We start from the raw sequence: 10,135 nt of genomic DNA on the forward strand, positions 1-10,135 counted from the left end.
AATAACAGGCAGCGTACCCACACCACCAATATTATCGACAACAGGGGCAGATCCCCCCTCGCCGGTACCACCTTCGGTAATATTACCCTCAGACTCACCATCACCACCCGCAACAACTTCTTCTTCGCCATCACCACCCGCGACAACTTCTTCTTCACCATTGCCATCCTCGTCATTAGGAGGAGAAGTATCAGTACGTTCTTCCACATCGGACATTTCTTCATCCTCGGCATACCCTTCGTTCACAGGACTAGTAACCTCCTCATAAACCTCAGCCTCACCGGTCACAACAGTAGAAGATTGTTTGGGTCAAATTTTCTTCTTCTTCGACACCTACAAACCAGTACATGTCCCAACAAAGGCTCATTTTCTCCCTCACTTAAAAAAATGTGTTTTTTCAACCAAGGAAAAAGGGACAAATAGAATATAGAATATAGGAAGAAACTGTACCTTGGCAGTAACAGCACTCTTCGGTGGAAGGGTAGCACCAGAACCCTCCTCCTCATCTCCATCAACGACATCAAGAGCGTAAGGAAAATTCATGCCCGCGAAATTCAGACGCCAAGGACAGAAATCTACATAACGAGAAAGAGGAGTTTCACGAGGCTTGCTGTTTTCAGAAGGACGCCAACCGCACGGACCAGGAATCCAACCATAATCCCAAGGACCAACTACCTCAATAACAGTAGCATGCCATTCATAATCATGGTCACGCTTAATCCTTTCACGAGCAGGAAAGAGTTTCCGTTTAGCAGATCCCTCGGTACCAGGAACATACTTCAGCTTGGCATCACTCACCTCACTCAAAAGACGAATTTCACCACGGGGAGCAGCAATGTTACGAAGACTAACACTCCACGGCTCACGGTTTCTACTGTTGACATAATCCCCAAAGGAACTGTTAAAATTCTGAGGAGTGTACCACTCTCTCTCAGCAGGATTTGGAACATAGCAGGTCATCATAGTCTCTCCCTTGCTTCACAGGTAACATTCCTTCAGTACACGAAGATAATTCCCAGATAGTTGTGACACGGAACGATTATGAGTGTTCGTGGAAGAGCCTTCGCGACTAGCCAGCACGTCATAATAAAAGGAGTCACCCGACTTATATAGGGGAAACATGAGACCCGCCTCGAAGGCTCCAACGGTAGTCAATAGATGAAACTCGTCAAAGTGATACTTAGCAAGGAGCTCGTAAGTGATATCATCGTCAGGGGCATAGAAGCGAACCTCAAAAGCTTGAAGCTCATATTTTTCCTTGAACATCTCAAGATCAATATGCTTGAAATTGACCTTCTTCTTACCAACTGAAATGCTGCGTATCACGGGGAAAGTTTCTTCTTCATCTGCGGAATCAGAAGTAGGACTCAATTCCGAAGCTTTCCTTTTAGAAGGAAGATTTTTAGACGGATCATACCTCGACACAGTGCCCTTGGAGTACTTCCCTTTGAAAGAAACCGTGGGAGGAGGCAGCAAAGATTTCTGCGGAGGCACTGAAGGAGGAGCCATAGAACGAAGGGGCGGAACATCCAATGTTTCATTACGAGGAGGAGGAGCCCGCGTACTCCTAGAGTCATCACGAGGGGGAGCCTGCGTACTCCTAGAATATTCATGAGGAAAAGAAGGGGAACGGTCAACGACATACCTAGACCCGGAAGGACCCTTCGGCACATCCCCTTTCTTAGTAGGCACAACCTTCGCACCAGAGGAAGATGAAACCCTATGACCCCGATGATCTGACGTCGAAGACTTGTAAGGACCTTCCCCAAGTGGAGATCTGTCAGAATCGCGACGCGGAGGGGATCTAGGCGGACTAGACGGCAGGGTTTGGTAAGGAGCCTGCGGACGATCAGACATATCTACAAGGAAACACAAACAGTTTAGGGAAGAATACGAGGAGATCACTAAAGATCAAAAAACCCATAATTGATGGTTCATACGGATGAACATTAAAAACCCTAAGAACTAAAAATAACCAGAAATACTCCATCAAACTCCAGGGATAATACTTAGATACAGACTCACAGACTTTGTAACAAAGAACAGGGGGAAGCATATATGCTTCGACATGTGTGTTCTTCATCACAAAGCCAAGAATACAGCAGCAGGGAACAAACGAGTAGATACATAGATAAATCAATGATGAGCAGCTAATGAAAACCCCCATACTTGTATAGAATAGGACGACAAGAACCAACCACAGTCGAAGAAAGGAGAATCAGAGATATCAAAAGCTAGTTGTCTGTGATACAGGGGAAACAACAGTCGAGAGCGAAAGAGACGAAAAATTGAATGTTGTTATCTTCCTCACAAGAATGACGATAATAAATGACTAAAGAACAAGAATAGAAAACAAAGAAAGGATGAACACTGACAAGAAGAGGATAAAGGTTTTTTACCAAGGAGCAGTTATGGGGAAAGTTAATGCAAAGTGGGAAACATGCCCGTATTTATAGGGGAAGTTATTTCAGGAAAGATAAAACGTGTAGGACGACCTTTCTTCTTCTAAATTGCAAAATACGCCCAAGTCAGAAGAAGAGGGGCAAATTTTATGTACACCTTTCATCATCCCGCACGTGTACAGAAAGAGACATGTAGAAGGCATGCAAAACAAGATATCAAAACATGATAACAAGCATCTCATCAGAAGATGCCACCGGTCAGCAGATCTGACAGTCAGGGACAGAGGATCACAGAGGTATGATGGCTTAGAGGAGCACCAGATAATATCCCGTGGGTGTTAATACACCCAATCCCGAGGAAGATCCTAGATCAACGGCTGAGAGGAAGTTTGACTGACACAGATGTGACCAGACAAAGAGACACTTGTCTGACACGAGCAGACATCTATCTACCCGCATTAAATACCAAAGAGATATACACGTGTCAATCAGCTCGTGGAAGAGGCGAGGATAACCCTTCGTATTCAAGCTTAGGCCACAGCATATGCCGAAGACCTCTGCGTAATGGGCACAAAGCACAAGAAGATAATATTACAACGACATCTCAGAAGTAGGACCCACGTTCCAACCCTATAAATACCCCTATCCCCTAAGAGAGAAGGGGTCGACCAATCCAGAGCAATTATAGGAGAATATAGGAGAGAGAAATAGGAAGAGTAAGTAATCCCCCTACTTCTGCAGACCTATGTATACTCTAAATTCATTCGACTATCTTTGTAATCATTCAATACATAGTGAAACACCAGCCCCGTGGATGTAGGCCTTAGTGCCGAACCACATAAATCTGTCTTATTTACGTTTCAGCACTTTACATTCAGCGTTGAACTTTATGTGCTTTACATTTATACTTGATTCTATGTTTATTCCTTTATACGAACATTATTTATGGTAATATTCGACTATACAATGACAAGCTCGAAGGCTTTGAGTCGATGAATCGAGATAATCATCCCCTTTACATATACGATGTGCGTTTTCAGAATTAGAAGGCATGGAATTTTGTTTGTGAACACGTGGATGGCTTCGAGATTTATGTGTTCACAATAACTTCTCTCCGGAAGTTAAAAACCTCGAAATGAAACAATCTGAATGAGTCAATAGCGTATGATCTCAAGAAATCCCTCACTTTTCTTCAAGAACTATATGTTGATAATACTGGGACTCAGAGAAGATAAAATTTAATGAAGGAGTAGTAAATTAGCTCGCGCTGCAGCTAAAATTGTTCACAAAACCTATTTTCACTACCAACAGGCAACATGTTTTTCTCTTCTCTCTATTGCAATATATTTTTATTTCAATTCTATTATTCGTAATGGGTCTAAATATTGCTTAAAATCTTATCTTATGCAGTATTGTGATTCTGTACGTAGGATTCAATGGGAGTCGTAACAAAGCTAATTAAGATTGAGAAGGGAGGAACATGGCAATGCCTATCAAGTGAAGGCTTCAAGGTTTGGAGGAGCATCATTTTTGAGTATTTTACAGCTGAATCCTATCGAAGAAGCTCCCTCGTAACTTTTTCTCTTTTATAACTAATAATTTCTATCTAGATGGAATGCACTCTCGATATAGGGGAGAAATATCACACAAGACAAATCTACAACTTCGCTCTAATCAAAACAACTTTAAGCACGAATAGACAACAATTATCAGGAATAAGGCGAAGAGTAATTGCGCGATAATAGAGGGAAAGCGCGAAGAACAACTACACGATAAAGATAACGCAATGATCATCTCCACAGAAGAAGCACGAAGGAATAAATAGAAGCGAGATAGATAGAGACAACTCTCAAAGCCCGGCGAATAAGACAAACTGAAACAGAATCACTCAACTGAGATCTTGCACGTGAACCATGGTTGTCTTCCATTGATGTATTTGCCTATATAAGGGCTCAAAAATGATAGATAGAAAGAGAGAGAGATCAGTTGACATAAATAAGCTAAGGAAGTTATCAGGAGAGAAAAGAACCAAGCCATTAGAACTTAGCTTTCATCTTGTATTTCTTTCTCTATTGTCGTATACAAACTCATTTTGAATTCACTTTAAAGAGAACTATATATATATATATGATACAAAGCATTTGAGAAGATCATATTAGTGTCAAAGTGGCGAATAATATCTTTAATGTTTGAGTTGATCCATATGACTTAAGCTTTGTGTTATTATCATTACAAAGTGTGTAGTTGTGGGATTTTCCGCAACTACATTTTGGCGCTAGAAACAGGGAGGATTCATCCGCACCTGCTAGCTAGTAGCTAGAAATCATCATTTTCCAAAGTTTGCTTCTTATTCTCATTTCTTTCATTTCGGTCCACCATGAAGTTCCGATAAACATACCACTGTCTATTTTGGAAAGTCTCTGTCAAAGAACCTTTTACCTTTCAAAGTTTCGAAGATCACTCCGTTAAAATTCTTTCTTGAGGTTCCTCCTCAATAACTGAGTACCAACCAAATCCCGTTCACCAACACCCTCACTAGCATATTGGTGCGAGTCACCTCAAGGGCAGGGCACGTTATTTCCACGCGAAGAAGCAACAGAGTTGCAGGCAGAAGAGGAGTAAGAGATGAAGCCGAAACTTTAGATGCAGGAGAAAGACGGGGTTTAGAACGACATAATCGCAACGAGGTTTCGAAAATCGTATATTTTCAGGTTTTTCTTTTTTGAATTTTTCTGCTATATTCATAGTGACTTAGACACAATGGTCAACAGGGGGAGTGTTATAAACGTGTAATTATGTTAAGAATATCTAGGGTAAACCCCGTGTATTACCGGGATGCCCATATGTCTAGCCCTATAAATGGAGGCTTTAAGGTTTTCCTAATATACAAATTAATGAGAACAAAAATTCTTGGTGAACCGAGAATTTAAACCACACCGAAACAACCAGACACAAATCCAACCCCGAAAAAAGGGACCCCCTGCTGTCCTCTGCGGGCCACCGGGACCCACAAAAAAAACTGTGAGAAAAAAAATGGAATTTTGTTTTTTCGTTGTTCAGGAACGCGGTCCGTCCAGAAGGACTGTAATGAAAATCTCTCTTCCTTATTCTCCTTTATTTTGTGTCTCCTTCAATTTTTCTCAACGAGTATTATACTAATTTTTGTTTTTCGATTTATGGATGTGATGAATATATGTATTATGTATTTGTAACCTGAAGAATCGATGCATTGCCTCTTCCATAAAATAAATAAATACAAGAAAATCTTAGAGATGAGATCCTTATCATATTCTCCACCTTGTGGTCTGTGTCGTGTTTGATGGCATTAAATGTTTAGGTGCCAATAATGGACAACCCATCCAAATTAACTTAGTTTATTTCTGCAACGACAGTTGTTGATTAATGTGTTTTATATATTCTACAACTCTAATCACATATCCCTCCTACAAAGACTTTTCTTAAACTTCTGTTTGCTTCTCTCTGAGTTGCTACAAGATTCATCTAGGATACAATCTCATTTTCATTCTCATCATCTTCAATCAGCTTAATTAATATCCTCTTAATTATAATGGCACAAGATATTCTTGTTAGTGGTGCGTCCGGAGCTATGAAAAAGTTGGTTCCCGTTGCTGGTAGTGAGATTAGTGGTGCGTGGGGTGTCAAGGATGAGCTGAAAAGCTTCAAGAAACATTGGAGTTGATCGCTGCAAAAATATCTGATGCGGAGGGTAAGCAGGAGAACGATGCCCAAGTTTCACTTTGGCTAAAAAGACTTAAGGGAGCCGTTTATGATGCTGATGATGTTCTTGAAGAATTTTCCTATGAAGCTATGCGTCTATCTGAAAATAACAGTAAGGTAAGATTTTTTTTCATCCTCCAATCAAGTGGCTTTTCGTTTTAAAATGGCTCACAAAATCAGAGCTGTTAACGAACAATTCAACCAAATTTCAAGTGACATGAAAAGGTTTGGATTTGAATCGACTAGGCAATACGATGACCAAACTGCTGAGACGCAATTAGGGAGGCTAGGTAACCAAATATGGCGTGCATCCTAGTTCGCATGCAACAAGAGGCAATAATAAGACCAAACGCGCGTCATAACTAGAAAAACCTAGTTAGTATGGCTCAAGTGAAAGCTGCACCGATCCTGGAGCTTGAGTCATGGTGATTTGGGGTGAAATAAAAGCCCATCCAGGAGAGGCGCCTAAATTGAAAAATTAAGGTGATAAGGTCATTCCTAAGGAGTGCAGAAACTCGATCAAGGCGCCGAGGTACACGGTTGAGTCAAGAGTGTATGGGGCGTCTGGAGCGTACTCGGCCGTTCTTGACAAGTCTTGACTATGATGCACTCGGTCCGAAGAAACCTCATTTAGGGTGCGGTATTGTAACCATAAGCCATATCGACGGAGGGATAAGAGGCCGCGAAAACAACTGGTTGCCGCATCACTGGATAGGAGGAGCCCACCCTAACCCGGTAGGGGTAAGCCTCCTTGAAGGGGCAATCAGGGGGAATATAAGGACGGCACCCTCCATTAGGGAGATGAATTGTGTCAAATACGCAAATATCATGAGGCTTTTTACTCACGGGAGTATCAAGGCTTGTCATATTTGCGCGTCAATAAAACATGAAGAGGAAATAATACTAAAATATGATAAGGCGAGATCAATGGACCGTTAAACGAACATGTAAAGTCCTCCTGCGATCTCCCCGCACAAAAACAAAATCATATACTAGGAAAAATAAGACCTTTAATTAGGAAGGAAAAATAAGACTTCATGAGAAAAATCCAACAGTCATTGTTTTGCAGGATATACTAATGAGAGAGCAACTAAGCTTGCGAATTCAATCGCATACGAAAAGGGTATTTCCCACAAGAAGAAATTAGAAGATGTTTAGATGTGACACATTAAAACAGAATATATCTAAGGAAACAAAATAAGGTACACTCGTAAGATGAGGTAAGACAAAGTAATTAAGACAAATAGAAACATCCTAGATCACCGAACCAGTTAAATACATGATAACAAGTAATCTTCTATGACTCAATATTTTCTTAGTTCACTCATCTGGTGGCAACTAACAGAGGAAAGTATGGTAATGCAATCATATAAAAGGGTGTTATTCTCCCCCATATGATAGACTTACGCACAAGTTATTTGTCATCATAAGTAAATATTATTATACATGTTATTACCACCAAGTTAACTCCAACTGTTAGAAAGAACGATTTTTTTTATAGATGCAGGTATATAACAAGGAGAATTTACATTAAGAGATCTTAAATACTTAAAGAGTTTGCATCGAAGGAGAAATTTCAAAAGTTAGAAAATATCTGATGTACAAAGAATTGACAAAGGATTTACAAGCATGACAAGATAGAAAAGATCTGCAAGAACAAAGAGTTACTTCTCGCCTATGTTATCTTCATCAGTTCCAGAACCGTTATCCTCATACTCCTCGTCTTCTCTTTCGCTATCAGAGATATCAGAACTTTCTTCGTTGGGAGGAATATCAGCAAGATTGTACAGAGAGAGAGGAATGCCATTATTATCACATACTTTCTTAATAGCTGCATCACGGACGCGAATAGCATCCTTGCTATTATTGGAAACAGTGACAACCAATTACCTCTTAAGCCTGCGATACCCTCATACACGGCAAGCTTCGCCTCCAGATCCTTAATTTGTTCACGAAATTCCTTCTCAGCCTCTGCGAAAGAAGATCAGAAGGTTAACACCAATGAAGAATATTTTTTGAGAAATGACAAACAAAAAAAATATAATAAACAACCTTCTCTATTAGAAATAATATCCTTAACCAAGGAAGTGAGATCCGACTCAAGGCTAACATTTACAGCTAAACCATTCCTAGCATTATCTAAGACCGCCCATTTAAACTCAGTATCACTCTCTATAAGAAGTCGGGGGCGGATCAAATTTCCTCGTTCTATAAGTGCGTCTTTTTCGCTTATAGCACGATCTCTCTCTATTTGAACTTGAAGGATGGTTCCTTGAAATTCCTTCAAAGCTTTAGCAAATTTGAGAGTAATTGATCCTTCTCATTAATAAGGGTATTAATTCTTGCTTCTAAATCTTAAATCCTTTCTTTGGATTCCATGAAGCGACGTTTAAAACCATTACTTGTAGATAAAGCACTCATGTGATCAGTCTTAAGAAGTTGGTACTTCGCCTTGAGCTCTTCCAAGGAAAGTGTTTTTATTTTGTCATCAGAAAGGTTATTTAGGGAAGCATTAATATGCTCAAGGAGAGTATCATCATCGACATGATAATAAAAAGAGCGAAATAAATATGATGCCTCATCAGTAAGGCTGTAATTATCTGCAAGAATAGATAATTACAAGGGGAACTAAAGATACGAATAAAAAGATTGGCAGAAGACATAAAAAATTACGCACCAACTAACTGATCGTTTCTCTTGTGAAGATCGGATATATGGTTCTTATAAGAAGAAACTTTAGTTTCTAATTGATTTTTCTTCTTGCAAATATCGGATGCATCATTCTCATGAGTGGAAATTTGGGTCTTGAGTTTAATATTTTCAGCCTCGAGCTTACGAAGTCTCCTTTGATAGTCTTATGAAACAACATAAGACATGCAGGCCATCTGCGAAGACATGGGATGATTATTAGACATCATCCTCATCAAAGACATCAAAACATCATTTGAGGAAAGGAGAAAACATAGAGATTACCAAAGAACAAAGTGAATACTGGAAGCTTGGACTCAATGCCGAGGCAACTCCGCGACGGGATTCATCCTCCAAGGTGAGGGTATCACATATCACTACAAGAAAATTGGTATATTGCAACACGTGTGTTGATGGTGGTTTTTAGCTTAGGGTTAAAATTGTAAAACCTTGCATCTGATGTGACATCACTCTGTAAGGAAATTAACGGAGCCACGAGTGTCATCCTCTCCACTAGCTTACTTATTGAACCGTTCAATATATCTACATGAAATTTACCCAGACTGGCAAGTGTAGCAACCATCCCAAACACTCTGTAAATTTCGGCACCTCGCCAATACATGACTCACTGAGTACTTTTCCTGTGCTATGTTCCCCGACAGAACCCTTAATATCGGTATGGCATGACGGATTTATGTTCACTCGCAGCAGAGTAGCATGGACCTCCAAGTACCAAAGTTAAGGCCATTACACAAAATGCTCAGACGGAAAGCACACTGCATTCTGTAGATAAAGATTTTTGTGGCAACATACAAAATCCAGCCAATTATTGTGATAACTCATAAAAAACTCATAAACCCGACTAATTTGCAAAACTAGGGTTTCGATCCCCGCGCAATACACTAGACCCCGTTGGTCGAAAAACTATGCTTAGCCAAACTAGGAGATTAAATCCGCCACAACGCACTAGAAGTGTGGCCACGCCCTAGCTTGCCGGCCCAACTTCCCATCGACCAATCAGGTCTCTTTAAAATCCTCCACAACATACTGGAAGTGTGGCCACTCCCTAGCTTGCCGGCCCCACTTCCCATCGACCAATCAGGTCGCTCTAAAACCGCCACACTCACACAGAAGTATAGACACGCCCATGCTTGGCTGACCCTCTTACATTAACCAATAAGGTTGCTTTAAACTCGCCACAGTGTTAGAAAGAAGGAAACCGCGCCAGATGTCCGCAAAGCCAATTGACTTCCCAAAACGCGCCAACCTGCCAAACGCGCATGCTGAACGCGCCAAACGCGCACATG

Source organism: Papaver somniferum, chromosome 8, assembly GCF_003573695.1.
Source record: "Papaver somniferum cultivar HN1 chromosome 8, ASM357369v1, whole genome shotgun sequence".
In the NCBI taxonomy this organism is placed as follows: domain Eukaryota; kingdom Viridiplantae; phylum Streptophyta; class Magnoliopsida; order Ranunculales; family Papaveraceae; genus Papaver; species Papaver somniferum.